The following is a 16739-nucleotide window of genomic DNA, read 5'->3' on the forward strand; positions in this document are numbered from 1 at the left end:
CATCACTGCATTTGTGCCTACTTTAATTACTACAACTGCATACCCAAAACACAATAGGGAAAGAATAAATTGGTTTGTGAATGTTTGAAAAGAAGATCGACATTCTCCATATTAATTTACTCTCTAAAAACATTAGTTAATAAAGTGTAGCGGGACAATGTTCAAAACATAACTGAAAACACGTTCACTAAATAGGGATAAGAACATCTATGATTGACATGTCATCCTAAGTCGACTTACAATTTTAAAACATTAGAAATAAGGAAATGAAGTAATACAGAATGCTACGCTTGTAACGTACGTGGTTGTTCTACATTGTTTAGCTCTGGTATTTACAGGGTCAGAGAGAAAGCATCTTTGGTTCTGGAGGGAAAAAGCAGTAATTGTAATTATCTGCACTATAACAGAAACATGAAGGAAATCTTAAGGAAAAATAATGTAAGCTCACAATCGTCTTTGAAGTAGATAGTTCCTATGGCTTGGTATGGGGAGAAGTTATAATCGACAACCGGAATAAATTAACAACTAGCTCCTTTTCCGAGCCCCGTCTCAGATGAAACAGTTGCTGAACAGTTCAAAGAAAAGAAAACTTGAGCCTCATCACAAATAGGTACCCTACTCATACAATTATACCTTCTACATTTTCATACCCTATTGAAAATAGAAAACAACTTCCGTAATTGTTCTAAATGCTTTTTTAAAATTATTTTTAACAATTATTTCACGAATCCATTCAAATTGTAAATGGGTACGAAAACAAATTTGACCTCTTAGCCAGAAATAATCCTGAGCATCACGACGGATACAGGGATTAGTGAACACTCTGTCGTAGCGAGGCTCACTTCCGTAACAAAGAAATTCACCAAAACTAAACGCGAAATATATCTATTTATAAAAGCAGCTAAAAATTCAGGTGATGCCTTTCTAAGAGATAGTCTCCAGTCCTTCCAAACTATGTAAATGAAGACCATATGTGGCTTAAGTTCAAAGAAATAGTATCAGCAGCACTCGAGGTATTCATACCAAATAAATTAATAAGAGACGGAACTGACCACCCATGGTACACAAAACACGAAAGCTGTTGCAGGAGCACCGCAAAAGGCACGTATAATTTAGACGAACGCAAAATCTCCAAGATTGGTGAAGCTTCACTGAGGCTCGAAATTTGGTGCAGATTACAATGCGAGACGTATTTAATAGTTTCCACAACGAAACTCGCTCTTAAAATATGGCGGAGAATCCAAAGAGATACTGGTCCCATGTTAAGTAAACCAGATCAATAAGTACCTTTACTGCGATGGTATTGTTACTGATAACAGAAGAGTTCGAACAAATTAGGAAAGTGGTAGGGAGACACGATATAGAACAAACAGACACTACCATTAATGTTTGGAACCTTGCAAGTTAAAATGACTCAGTTGCATCTACCGATTCGGTTACGCAACTTGCAAAAACTCAGGAAAACTTAAAGGACACAGTAGATACGATTTCAAAACAAATGGACACGCTGAAATGTGGCTCATAAAAACACACTGAGGAAATAAATACACAATCGGAGAAAGTAGCCGTACTTTCGGATCAGTTCACTAACTTATCTGCAAAGGTAGATGATGATCTGAATGACACAAGACCTGTAGCCATCACTGACACAAAAGAGTATGAACAAATTAAGAAATTCAAACAAAATCAGAATCAAATTAATACGCAACACCAAAGAGAAATTCGGGAAGTACAAGATCAGCTGACACAGGTAGTACAAGAATTACGTATTTCAGAGAACACTCGCACTCTAATATGGGAAGAGGGACATAAAAATACGGAACTGCCACAAAATAATAACACAGGGCACTTTGGAGATTATGAAAGAAATTGGCAAAGTACATAGAATTTTGAGATGGAACCGCCGAAACGACGTAACAATGACCGACATGCGACCCGCCGACACCATGATTTTGACTATAAGCTGTTCATTACTACATGTAAATTCAAAACATTTAAGAATTCTGGCAACGAAATTCATCCACAAGCGTGGCTTCATCAATTCTCTCATTGTTTTCCTCCCATCAGGTCATTAGAGCACAGATTAGAATTTATGTGTGGCTACTTACAGAACGAACCAGCTGTAAGAATGCGATCGGTCATTCACGATTGCCACAGTGAAGGAGAATTTTACCATGCCTTCCTCTCAGCATATTGGTCACAAGCCACACAAGACCGAGTAAAACATGGCATCATAATGATGAAAAATTTGGAACAATCTGAATTTTCAAGTCTTGTGAAATATTTTGAAGACATGTTACATAAGAATCAATATCTTTCAAACCCATACAGCCCGTCAGAACTCATCCGCATTTGCTTAATCAAATTGCCTGAACATTTACGGCATATTATTTTGGCAGGCCGTTGCAAAGACGACATTGAAGCTTTTCAGGGACTCTTACAAGAATTAGAAATTGACACTGACAATCGCGGAACGCGAAAACAGGAACACAACAATTACAGGTCACATCCGTCGCAATTCCGCGATGAAAGAAATAATAACTGGACACGACAAGGCTATTCTCACAACACAAATCGTGACCAAAACAGACACCACCAGTATGACAACCGTTGGCAGAGTAGTAATAATTACAGGGAAAGATCGCCTCTCCGCGGTAGTGACTATCATTGAGACAATCAGAGAAACAGACAATATGGGAACCAAGATAATTATTATCAAGAGAGACAGAATAGCTTTAGACGCAACGGTCCAGCGCGCAGTTGCGATTCAGGGAGAAACTCACCACCACGTGACCGACAAGAAAAAAACTATGGAAATTACCGACAAAACGACAGACCTGAATTCCATCAGAACTGGCGATATTCAAACAGGTCAGGGCCTTCTCGTCATGGTGAATTTGTAGCAGTTAGGTCTCCTAATCCCAATAACGGCGCGCGCCAACAAAGAGACAGACAATGACTCGCACCGCAGGCAGCCGCGTGCGCCGGCTGGCTCACAGAAAAAAAACATAGACGCTAACCTTGAGAAAAATTTTAGCATTCTTTACCGACATATACCGCATGATAATTGCATTCAAGTTCAAACTCTGAATACTATAAAGGGTAAAAGATTACACCACATTTCACATGCAAAACCGTTTATTGAAAGATAATCTGCTTTTTAACTTTGTCTTTGCCATAAAGCTGTTCACTTCACGTTACTAGTATGCTTTGTCAGACTTAGAATCTGTTAACGTGCAGCAATGTTTGAAGTTAAATATCCAATCAAGAACCAAGAGAACTTATTTAGACAGTATTTACGAGTGCACTGTTATAGTGAACAGGCCACACAGTGTTGTTATTTGTACATTCTTGCTTGTTAGTTGCACGATTACGTAATGACTGTAAGGCTCACATACTTAGAACATTTACCAGTGTTGCTAATGAGATTTTAATGCAACATTTTGGTTTACTTGTAAATACATTCTGTATTTAAAGTACTTTCTGTGAGATACCAGATGACACAGTCGTTAGTTTATGTGACAGCTACACGATTTTATCACGACGCTACTAATGAGTGACAATTTACAACGTTGCTTTTGCAGTTTATCTGTTTTATATCTGCACAGTTTTTCTGAATTCTTCTGGAAAGGAAAACATGTTTTAGTCGTAACTTTGTGGTATAGCTACAGTGAGACAGCCTTTTCTGTAGCACAACAATACGTTACAGTACAGTACTTACTTCATCACGGCAATAAGCGTAGTATCATTTCACTTTTGCTTATCATGAAGTAAGTACATTGACTTCCGCAGAACTTAGCTTTCGGAGGACGATATCTACGACACTTCCACAGAGATTATCTTACAACAAGACGCACAGTTTATCGCTACAGTACACGTGTTTGAGTGATTAATTTTGTACTTAAACATTTATTTTTAAAGATATTTGAAATACAATGATACAAAGGTTTTCCGTGATACATTTCATTCCATTGCTGTAACCTGTAACATCTGAGGATATAATTACATTAATCCTCATGGGGGTACACGCTTACTTTGTGTAACATGTGTTTGGCAAACACAAGGAGCCCTAGCTAATATAGTATTTGCTTATACAACTTTACACATCGGTACCATATTTATCTAACACATAAATTACACAGCTATCTGATCATTAAACTGAGAGACAAACATTTTTTTTTTTACTACATCAGTGACACATGTTTACATAATTACACTGTTGGATAACTTCACACTTACGAAATTGTATTTTGTCTGTACTTTGTGAACTGTTCATATTTTTTCAGAACCATTGTGATACTATGAGAGCTTTGAATGACATATTTAGTATGGGATCATGATTTTTAAAGTATGTTTGAGGTAGATGACACTTTTGACATGAGCAGAGTATTTTTTTTAGGTTTTGAAATTATTGGAGGAAGCTACGACGATTTTGAGAATTTGACTGAGGTGTTATGATGTTATTATTACGATGACTATGTGTATCATGCTGTTGCGGTATGTTTATGATCAATAAGCTGATGCTGTATGAGTTATTTGATTATGCTACGTATCTGTTATGATGAAATATTGATGAAATGTCGACGAATAACGTCAGGAATAAAGAGTAGTGGTTAGGGACTCTGGTTTGTGAAAAAGGTTGTTGGAAACCAAGAATCGTACTTTAAGAGCTATGAAATGTATGTAAATGCGTGTATGTATTATAATGCCGACGAAAATTTTTTGGACACTGTTATATCAATAGGATTTTGTTTCTACATATTTGTAACTCAAATTCTTGACGTGTAGATTTTTTTTTTATATGAGACTGTCACTGTAGGGGAAACTGCTGTCGTAAATTTTTCAGTAAGAAAGGTAAGTGGCCACCTGCACGTAATGCGTCGTGGGCACCCAGCTGTGCGACAGTCGCCTGGGAAAAAAGCCATTAGTGTGTGCCTTTCAGAGGCACAGGTAAAAAAAAAAAAAGGGGGCCATTATCCTCGCTATTGAGATTTCTTTGTAGAAAGCGTCGCAAATAAGACACGCTCAAACTTGAAAAAATATGATTACACTTTGGAGTTCTTAATTTATGATATCTACTGAAATGAAATGATGAGAAACATTCCATGTCTATTGTCTTGCTAGCTGGAAGATTGTTTACTGCATTATGAAATGACTTATGGCTAGCGAATGACGTTTCACGCCTTGCTTCGCCTATTTGGTTTAATATCTAGTTTCTAGCTGCACTGCAGCATTGGTTACAATAAAATTTAATGGATGTACTAGTATAGATTTTTTATGCCTACAGATCCAGTAAATAATAACTTTATGATGTACTTAAAAAAACGAAGGAGCACAAAAAACTTCCCTTCACAGGAACTGCATACATAATGTTCTTTTCAAGTATTTGGTAATTTTTATGGTTGAATAAGTTGTGGAGCACCACTTTAATTATATAGATATTAAGATGTGAATCGACATCTCCCTTTTCTGCATTGTTGTCTTTACTGTAATACCTTTTCTGCTTGAGCTTTGTCATGTTTAGTTATAAGCTGTAGCATTTGCTTCTGCTGTGTGCCAGGCATAGTGCAACTGAATTTCACTTTGTATTACTCTGTTAAGCCAGTTTTATTACGGATTTTTTTTTGTTTGCTGTGCATTGCCTTATATTAGTTTTAATATTGCTGCTTCTTTGACAACTTCTGTTTTATGTAATTGTTGTTTGTATTAATTATTTTGTGCTGCTGCATTGCCTGGTCCCTTAGTTTAGCATCTGAGCTCAGTAGCTTTAAGTTAGCTTAAGAGGGGGTAGACTATATAAGAAACCAACTATGATGAATTGGAAGAAAAGCATTGAGAAGCTATAAGAAAATGGTTTGGCCAAAAAAGTAGTGTACAGCGAAGGAAGACTATTTTTGAAAGAGGATGAGAACAGAATACAGAAAGCATGCTTGGAGAGGATTTTTTTTGGCTGGAGCAAATGTTGAACTAAGAGGGGCTATCTATGGAATGAAGTTTTGGGTTGGACTCCAGTACCAAATGTTACCCTGAAAACAAACCCTGTCCTTTCCTTTTGTGTTATCCCACAATGTGTTTGTGTACCCTTGTGTATTTGTTTTCTTGATGTCTCTGTGTACTGTTTCATAGAATTTTTTCTCTTCTAATACTAAGCTACATTCACTATGATGAGGAATACTGTTATCCTCAAATATAATTTGCATTATTAACATGTAATTTACTTTGTAAAGATGTTTACACATTATTTATTCTGTTTTATTCTAATGCTCATGTGTGAAGTTGATGTTTAAAAGTTATTCTGATCTTTATGTATGTACTTATGTCGCAATTTGTGTAACACTGATGTTTTTGTTATTTCGATTCTTTTGTAAAGCCCCTATTACTACAAATATTATCTGTATTGTTATGTTCTTTTATAATGTATTTTGTACCTTTGTTATTGTATTCTTATGTTATGAAATTTATAATTGTATAGACACCAGATCTTCAAATTAAGTATCATTTCACTTCACACATTTCTGTTGGTCATAGTATATGGACAATATGTGAGAAGTAGGGACTGTTAGTGTTTGCACATGTGTTAATAATTCAGCAAGTGACTGGTTAAAAGCATTGCTGGTTCTAAGGACAATTCCAAAAACTTTGTGCGTGCACAAGTGGTGGTTTATGGACTTGCTATATTGTCCACAAGACTCTTCGATGGTGATAGTGCACCAATATAGTCGCAACAGTTGGCTGCTAGCCATCTCTACAAGGACTACAGTGGGTCTACACCTTTGATGACTCACCAATACCATTACTTCTACAAGGACTGCAGTGGGTCTGCATCTCTGGTGGCCCACCAATACCGTAATCTCTACCAGGGCTACAATGAGTCTACTCTGGGACGACCTACCTACCAATATTCTTTAAAACTTCGAGTGACTCTGCTGTGGGTTTGCTCTGTTGTGGCCCATTACCTGTCTGCATGTCAAGAGTCAGCACTGTCTTTCCGTTGGAAGGACAACATTACTTCAAGACTGCATGGAAATCCACTATTTCCGTGTGCATTCTCTTTTACTGCTCAGACTTTGAGAAAAACACTGCTATTTTACTGTGATGAATGATCAGGACTGTCTTTATGGACTGTGAGAAAATTTTAGCTGCTGACCAACATTGTATCAATAAGTGTGTGCATTTGATATCTTTGTTATAGTAATTATGAAAATTTTTATCAAATTATTATTGGCCACTGCCCAAAACAATTTGTAAAAATTCTTTGTGAGGAGCATGAGGGCTATGTAAGTAGGCTGTTTAGGTTTTCTTATTGGTAACGCCACATAGCGCTCTATATGAAAAATCACTGGCTGTGCTGTGCGCAGTCTGTGGCTAGTTTGCATTGTTGTCTGCCATTGTAGTGTCGGGCAGCGGCAGCTGGATGCTAACAGCGCGTAGCGTTGGGAAGTTGGAGGTGAGCCGCCAGCGGTGGTGGACGTGGGGAGAGACATGGCGGAGTTTTGAAATTTGTAAGAATTGGTGTCATGAACTGATATATTATGACTATAACGGTAAATACATTGTTTGTTTTCTATTAAAATCTTTCATTTGCTAACTGTGCCTATCAGTAGTTAGTGACTTCCGTAGTTTGAATCTTTTAGTTAGCAGGCAGTAGTGGCGCTTGCTGTATTGCAGTAGTTCGAGTAACGAAGATTTTTGTGAGGTAAGTGATTTGTGAAACATATAGGTTAATGTTAGTCAGGGCCATTCTCTTGTAGGGATTATCGAAAGTCAGATTGCGTTGCGCTAAATATATTGTGTGTCAGTTTAAGCACAGTCATGTACAATTTTTCAAAGGGCACGTTTCACAGTGCCACTGAAGTGGAGTTATTAAATGCATTTTCCGAAATTCCTTCACGAAAGAAGATGAAGTAAATATTCCAGATTTCGAAATGAGAACAAGTGCAAACATAATTTAGAAGTAGATATCCCTGGTGTTGCAAAGCAGCTGAAATTACACTGTCAGTAACAGAGGAAATGATCATTTTTCAAAAAGTCTCTAATATATAAGAAAAGTAGGTCTAATACATTTGTTTCTGTTGTTCTTTAGTAACAATTTTCAGTATTAAGCTCCTTGCCTTTACTGACCTGTTTAAAGATAATCAACAATTTACTAAGAAATTTTAATTTTTATTGGGCTACATCTAAATGTACTTAAGTAGATTTACATCTACTATAAATGTTTGCAGCTAAAGTTAAATAAAAAATATTTGAGGTGCTAAAGTTGTCAACCTTAGGATCAGGTCAGTTTTGGGATGTCAATTTTAGGTGCAATTCGAAGGTTCAGTTCCCATTTTCTTTTACAAAAGCGTATACTATCAGTTTAACAAACCATGATATTTTAGGTGATAGTTGCGATTCTGAAGCCTCAGAAAATTATTTTAGAACTCACAATTATTTAATAGTATGGCCATAATATTGGAAGGTAGAAAACGTTATCTTAACGTGATAACAATAGGGATACTTGAGGCTTGAAACACTTTTTACTTTGACATTAAAGGCTGATTCGCATCACACTTTGGACGGGCTTTGGACCGTGAAGATGATATATGACCATCTACCATTCTGGCGCGTGTAAAATCAGCCTAAATACGCTGAATTAATGTACACTCTATTTACAATTACAACTTAATATTAGTTCCGATATTGCTGCTTCAATGTTTTAATAATTTTATCACTTTAATCTGCGAGGACTCAGTGGTCTTCATAGCTTTTAATAAATTATTTTTAACCTATTTTAGTCCAGTTTCCGAATATGTTCAATGGCTTTCAAGCAAGGCCTAATGTTGCCACTCTCTTCATAATTCTTTACGATTCTCTGTATCCTGTCATCCAGCTTCAAATACTTCTTCTTCTTCTTACCTTCAAGATTCATTTCCAATTTCATGTACATGCAGTTCGTGAGCTCTGCTTCCTTTTTCAAGCACTCCACCAAATAGTTGATTCTAGGATGAGGGTTTCCAATAATACTATTTATTTTGTTGTGCCACCCTTCAATAGCATTCGTCGTTCGGTGCGTTTTTCCGTAACAGTCCCACATTTCTTTTGCGACATCCTCATTCTCTAGCCAGTTATCCACAAAGTAGTCAAAAAATCGAGAGAACCTTCCGTTATCAGGGGCTTCTGCATGAATCTCAATCCATCTATTGCTTACGTCCTCCGGTTTTGGAACTGCCAGCCCTCCACACTTGCTGATGTGAAGTCTTAAATCCTATTTCTAGCTGTACTCCTCAGTTAGACCGAGAACTCAAATTCTGATCCATAAACTCTTCTTTATATGGAAATAGAATCCATTTATTTCAGTTGTAGGAAAACTTGACGAATGGCCGATATCGCAGCTGCCTCAAAGTCCACCTTTACTTGTTTAGGACACCCCTAAGAGACTGCCTGTTGTATCAGACGAAACAGACAAACATACGTGTTTTTCTTCTTATTAGGGAGCAGTGAAAATACAGTAGGAATAATGTTTATTTCTTTAATCGGGCCTCCTAAGTCTACGTGTATGGTGTAGATCTGTGCAAACTGCTTGGGAAATTTCTTTTCCTTTGTTTCCACTAAAAATCATTATTCTCACCTCTAATCTATCGTTTTACAGAAGAAAACTACTGCCATCTCCCATTTTTAATAGATCTTCATGAAGATCAATTTCATAAGAGTTCTTAGGCTCTTGTTGGTTCCTCCTGTCTTGACTCCATCGACGATGCATGGTTCTCTTCATAGATTCTGAATTAGGCATCACTGTAACAAAGTCATAAACTTTGTTATGTAGATTTCCCATTTCATGCCCGTATATCTCCGGTAACTCTGAGGTTTCTTCTCGAGACCTTCTCTTCACTCTTTCCACTTGCTTTCTCACTTTCAGAGCTGCTTCGTCAGGTGGTCCACACAGATGTTCTAATACGCTCAACACTTCTCCGTTCCTCAAAAGCAGCTTTCCCTTGCAATGATCCCCTTTTCGGCGTAAGCTCATCCATGTAACAACACCTTCTTTAGATTCCCTCTGTTTAAGATACGTGTAACCTTTCTAATTAGCAGGAGGCCTGCCCTTGTTCGTTGCAATAACTTCCATACTGATGGTCACGTTAGGAACTTCGAAAGCAAACTGGGCGGCGGTTGAGGAGGAGGAGAAGGAGGAGGAGGAGGTGGGGGGGGGGGGGGGGGGGGCAAGAGACCAGGCCCTTCGGAGCAGGTAAAACCGTGGCAAATGTCCGGCATGGCAACTGTCCGGACAACGTGTGTGTGTGTGTGTGTGTGTGTGTGTGTGTGTGTGTGTTTAATGGTAATACTGGTTATCAAATGATGAGTATTTAAAACCAGTCAGTCCTCTCGCTTATTTGATTTTGGTTAAGATGCACTCTGCAAGGTCGTATTTCACGACCCGTTTTTTCTTGTTTCATACCCAGTAACAACCAAACCACTGCACTCCGCATGCTATCACGACAGCAGTATTGAACGGCTACATTTGAGGCACCAGTTGCAAAGCAGAGGCGTCGAACAAGTGCCACTATACGAAAACCTTTTCGGTTTAGGCAACTGGGTCTCTGCGTGATGCCAGGAAACAACAATTCTTCACTCACGATTCTTTTAACGAATGATCTACAAAGACTGTTATATTAACAGGCAAGGCAGGAATAATTTTCATCGTTGGAAGAAGACGCTTTCGCAATCGTTGCCAGCTCCGACGTCAGTTTTGTTACGTAACGTTGGCTACACTGCGGCATCTGCGTGCCGCGTGATTGATGAGATAGCTCGGGTGAGCGGAAGCTCTTCCTGTTGGTGGCCGTTGTGTCGTCTAAGACGAGCAAGTGACTGGCGAAGGTAGAAGAGAGAATTTTGTGAGACCTTAACTTTTCCCGGCGAATCGAATGTTCAAGTAACTTACGGGTTTGCTGCCGGGTGACATCGTCGAACACAGCCGATATTCTCAAGGCACAAATGCAAGGAAGAAAAAATGTGCAAGCAAATTTAATACCTCGGTTCACAGAGGAGAAACAAGGAAGACACCACACACAGAACAAGTGTCAACACAACCAAAGATAACGAGCATCAGAAATATCGATAGTTACTATAAATAAACAGGTGAGGTAGCACTAATTCTGTCCCTCTGTTTTTTGTTGGGAGACAGAGCCGGATTCCAAGCAGCATTTAAACAAAATCCACCAGCTCTGTTTATAAGGTTGCTTGATAGTCAGATTTCAACAGCTTCCTTAACAACACTATCCCAATAGCTGGACGTGCAAGCCAGAATCTCCGTGTTGTTGTGTTCCATAGGATGACAGGTGTCAAGGCAATGTGCTGCAATAGCGGATTTGCTCGGCTGTTGTAAGCGTGTGTGACACTTATGTTCAATACACCGGTCTTCCACAGTCCTGATTGTCTGACCAATATATGACATGCCATATCTGCAAGGAATACGATAGACCCCAGCCTTACGCAAACCAAGATCATCTTTTACGGACGCCAACAGGGCCTTAATCTTAGAAGGTGGTCGAAAAACACATTTCACATCATATTTCCGAAAAATACGGCCAATCCTGTTGGAAATGCTTCCTGCGTATGGCAAAAAGGCCGTAGACTTAGGTGGCACTTCGTTGCTATCGTCACTCACCCGTTGCACAGAATTCTGATGGCGCAACGCACGTTTGATCTGCCTCTCACTGTACCCATTTTGACGAAAGGTGACTTCGAGATGTGCTAGCTCAGCTGCCAAACTTTCCGGGTCTGAGATAACGTGGGCCCTGTGAACCAAGGTGCGAAGTACTCCTTCACGCTGAGCTGGATGGTGACAACTATCAGCTCGCAGATACAAGTCAGTGTGGGTGAGCTTCCTTTAAACAGAATGTCCCAACGTGCCATCAGTCTTCCTGTTGCCCAACACATCAAGGAAGGGAAGGCATCCATTCTTTTCCACCTCCATAGCGAACTGAATATTCGGGTGGATTGAATTCAGATGTTCCAAAAACCGGTTTAAATTCTCACTACCATGAGGCCACACAACAAAAGTATCGTCTACATATCTGAAAAAAACACGCAGGTTTCAAGGTCGCTGACTCCAATGCAGTCGTTATAAACGTAGTCACTGCCCCGCTGACAAACAAAAATTATGCGAAATGAAAGCAGCTGTCATAAGGTCAGTGAGAGATTCTTTTAAAGAATTTGAAAGCAATATTTTATCTGCAGATTCTAAAAAAAAAAAAATTGGTCGTACGTAAAATCTATGAACGCAAGAAATAATTGAATACCTTCGCTTGCTGACAGTACGGGTAAAGTAACAGACGGCCGAAATTCTAAATCTAGCTTTCAAAAACTTGTTTACGACAGAGAACTGCAGCACCATTCCCCCATTTCAGTTATCGAAGAAACTCAAAGATGGCTGACATAGTGTTTCGTGTATCTGGTATTGTAAAGCAGTTAAGGTCCTTAGACGCCAGGAAGGCATCTGGTCCAGACGATATCCCCGTAAGATTATATTTTGACTATGCTACAAATATAGCACCATTCTTATCCATCATCCATCAGAGATCATTGGAACAGTGGAAAGTTCCACGGGACTGGAAGAAGGCCCAGGTCAGAGTAATCTATAAAAAGATTAGAAAATCGGATGCAGAAAATTACCGGCCAATTTCACTGAGGTAGATTTGTTGTAGAATCATGGAACACATTTTGTGTTCAGACATAATGACGCGCTAAACGGAAAGGGCTGCTCACTAAATTCCGAGATCCGATCTTCGCCGAGGGTGTAGAGCATATATTATTACCATCAACTTTAAAATAGGGCAGTGATTGCCATTCAAAGATAAGCGAAATTAGAGCTCGTACTGAGGCGTTCAGACAGTCGCTTTCCCTCGCACTATCCGAGAGTGGGACAAAGGGTAGGAAATATGATTTCGGTGCGAATTGCCCTCCGCCACACACCGCTTGGTGGCTAGTGTCGTATGTATGTAGATGTAGTCTGGTGGTGCTACTGAGATCCTCCATGGAATTAAGTGTGAGCCCTCCTGAACCCAGCGATTCAGTTTTCGCTTAAGAGCCATGGGAATCTAGCCAAAGCAAGCAATATGACCAATATCTTCGTGTAACAATAAAGGGCAATGTCGACAGGACATGACCCCAACATCGCCGAATTCCGACCCATTCTGTTCACGTTTCTCATTCTCCAAGAGGCACAGAACGATCTTCTCGCAAATAAACAATATTCAAATCTTTCTTTACCTACTGAATGTGGATCTTATAATTCATAGCTTCTTTCTGATTAAACTTTGTCTTTCATGCACCGTCTGATATTTGTCTCGTAAAATGTCTAGAAACAGCAAAAAAAAAAAAAAAAATCAAAATATGTCTTATTAATTATTTTAGATAGGAATGAAAACATATTCAGTGTGAAGCATTCATTTCCGCTGCTCAGTTTTGGTAGCCTTTTCCGCAGTCTCTCTCTCATTGTGAGTTCGTGGTCACATTTATTTATCGACGTTGCAGCCAAGTGGTCTGGAGATGAGATATCAGGCATTCCTCTCGCTGGTGCTCGGTGGAGGCTTAATTCGCTATAAAGGGAGGCCCCCTTCGATGCTCTTGTTTGAGCCTGGAAACACTCCGCTCTGCGCCTACAACCTCTCAGTAAATCTGCTTTTCCAAGCGTGAGACGATTCTCATTCTACCATTTGCGGCTCTCCGTCGTCTTCGTTTGCAAAGAACCCTCAGGAATCTGTCTTACTTTGATATTTAAACCTGAATATATTTTACTCGTCTCTTCCTTGTTACAGCGTTTTATAACGTTGAAATGAAAAGCACATTGCTAAATAACAAATACTAAATCGTGAGAGCCTCTAAGACCCTTTCTTCTAAATTTTTGAAATGCGGAGAGTATAAAATAATTAAGTCATTTATTAAAGCTTACGACAAAAGTGAAACGTCCCACACATTGCAGCTTTGCCTTAGGAGAAAAACCGACAACGTATCTGTGTCAGAACAGTCGGATTCATACATGCTCTGTATTTCAAGACGACGTTTAATAGACCACAGAGTGCTTAATTAATAGCACATATCTGTCTGTCAACGTATGTCGTGAAGTATTTCATACCTTCTCTCTGAAGTGTTTCGCACACACAGGATATCTAGGAACTCGCGCCATTGACAACAAACCGTTAAGCGGAAAAATCTCATGATAGCTCACTCTTTGTTGTTTATGGAAAACTGCAGAGATCTGGCTTTAAAATGTAAGCCAATGTGAAAAATGTCATTTAACAATTCAGTTGAATATACACTATGTGATCAAAAGTATCCGGACACCTGGATGAAAATGACTTACAAGTTCGTGGTGCCCTCCATCGATAATGCTGGAATTCAGCATTGTTTTGGTCTACCCTTAGCCTTGATGACAGCTTCCACTCTCGCAGGCATACGTTCAGACAGGTGCTGGAAGGTTTCTTGGGGAATGGCAGGCCATTCTTCACGGAGTGCTGCACTGAGGAGAGCTATCGATGTCGGTCGGTGAGGCCTCGCATGAAGTCGGCCTTCCAAAACTTCCCAAAGGTATTCTATATGATTCAGATCAGGACTCTGTACAGGCTAGTCCATTACAGGGATGTGTGACTTATGAGCAGCTGCTCGACCATGAAATACAAGTTTCCTCACCTCCCGCCTATCATAGTACTTGCAGTGGATCCTGATGCAGTTTGGAATTCTTCTGTGATGGCCTGGAGATATGTCTCCCTATTACACATTACGACCCTCTTCAATTGTCGGCGGTCTCTGTCAGTCAACTTACGAGGTCGGCCTGTACGCTTTTGTGCTGTACGTGTCCCTTCACGTATCCACTTCACTATAAAATCGGAAATAATGGAACTAGGGATGTTTAGGAGTGTGGAAATCTCGCGTACAGATATATTACACAAGTGACACCCATATTAACGGGTCCTTGAGTTCTGCAGAGCGCCTCGTTCTGCTCTCTCACGATGTCTAATGGCTACTGAGGTCGCTAATATGGAGTACCTGGTAGTAAGTGGCAGCACAATGCACCGAATATGAAAAACGTATGTTTTTGGAGGTGTCCGGATACTTTTGATCACATTGTGTACATTCGGATGAAAGAGGCAAGTTTACTGTTAACAGTCATTGTTTGTTTATCTCCTCGATGCGTTTCAAATATTTAAACCTCCATCATCAGGTGGATTTACATTTGTTAGGATGACATATGTGTGTGTTGTATTACGATTGTTGGAGGGACTTGTGACCCTGTCGGCAGTGGTCACAGGCTCCTTCCACAGTCGTAACACATTATAAGTATACATGTGTGTGTGCATGTCTTCTCCTACAGTTTTTACGCTCTATAGCTCCCTCAAGTATCGTATAAGCTATTTCTTGATGTTGTAACACGTGTTCTAAAGTCCTGTCCATTCTTCTTACCAGTATTCGGCGCATGTCTATCCTCACCGATTCTGCGGAGGACCTCCTCATTTCCTATCAGTCCACCTAAATTACGAAATCGTTCTATAACAGTACATCGAACTTGCTTCCAAGTCAGCAGATTACCTTCACTTTTACCAGTACGTGGCCTCCAATAGTGAAATTTATCGCTAATCCCATTTCTGCTAATCCTCTTTACTTTACTATTTCTGCGGTTTACTCGCTAACCATACCTTGTACTCATTACCCTGTTCATTACATTCAACTTGTCCTGTAATTCTTCTTTATCTTCTTTAGATTATCTGAGTATAACAATGTCATCAGTTTATCTTATCATTGTTATCTTTTCAACCTGAACTTTAATCCCACTCTTGAACAATTTTTTATTTCCGTCATTGTTTCTTCGATATATAGATTGAACAGTCTTGCACCATTTTAATATGAGCTCTTCGTTCGTGTGCTTTCATTCTTGTTGTTCTCTCTTGGTTCTTTTACATTTTGTGTATTATCCATCTTTTCCTATAGCTTACGCCTATTTTTCTAGAACAGCTTTCATCGTTTTAGATTGTCTAACGCTTTTGCTAGATCGTCAGATCCACTGAACGTGTCTTGGTTTTTATTATGTTCTGCTTTCATTATCAAGTGCAACGGCAGTATTATCTCTGTGGTGGTTTCGTAATGCCTCTCCTAAAGCCAAAATGATCTTAGTCTAACAGATCCTCAATTTTGTTTTCCATTCGTATTATTCTTTTCAGCAGCCTCGATGCGTCGGACAACAAGCTAATTGTCAGAGAGTTGTCGCAATTACCTGCCGTCACTGCCTTCTAGATTGTCCGGATGATATTTTCCCGAATGTCTGATGATATGTCTCCAGACTAACACATGCTACTGACTACCTCGAATAGCTGTTTGGTAGCCTTAGCCGAGCGGTGTAAGGCGCTGCAGTCATGGACTGTGCGACTGGTCCCGGCGAAGGTTCAGTCCTCCCTCGGGCACGGGTGTGTGTGTTTGTACTTAGGATAATTTAGGTTAAGTAGTGTGTAAGGTTAGGGACTGATAACCTTAGCATTTAAGTCCCATAAGGTTTCACACACACACACACATTTGGTAGCCACTTCCCCCAATGAGATTAAAATTTCCGTTGAAATGTTATCCATGTCTTCCGCCTTATTTGATCGCAACCAGCGAGAGACAAGTATTTAATCTTTCTTTATCTTATATAGGTCTCATGGTGCCTACAGCACCTAGTTAAAGTGTCTCAACACGTCACCTACCCGCTAGCGTCATGTGCTCTGGAGGCCGTA

Source organism: Schistocerca gregaria, chromosome 6, assembly GCF_023897955.1.
Source record: "Schistocerca gregaria isolate iqSchGreg1 chromosome 6, iqSchGreg1.2, whole genome shotgun sequence".
In the NCBI taxonomy this organism is placed as follows: domain Eukaryota; kingdom Metazoa; phylum Arthropoda; class Insecta; order Orthoptera; family Acrididae; genus Schistocerca; species Schistocerca gregaria.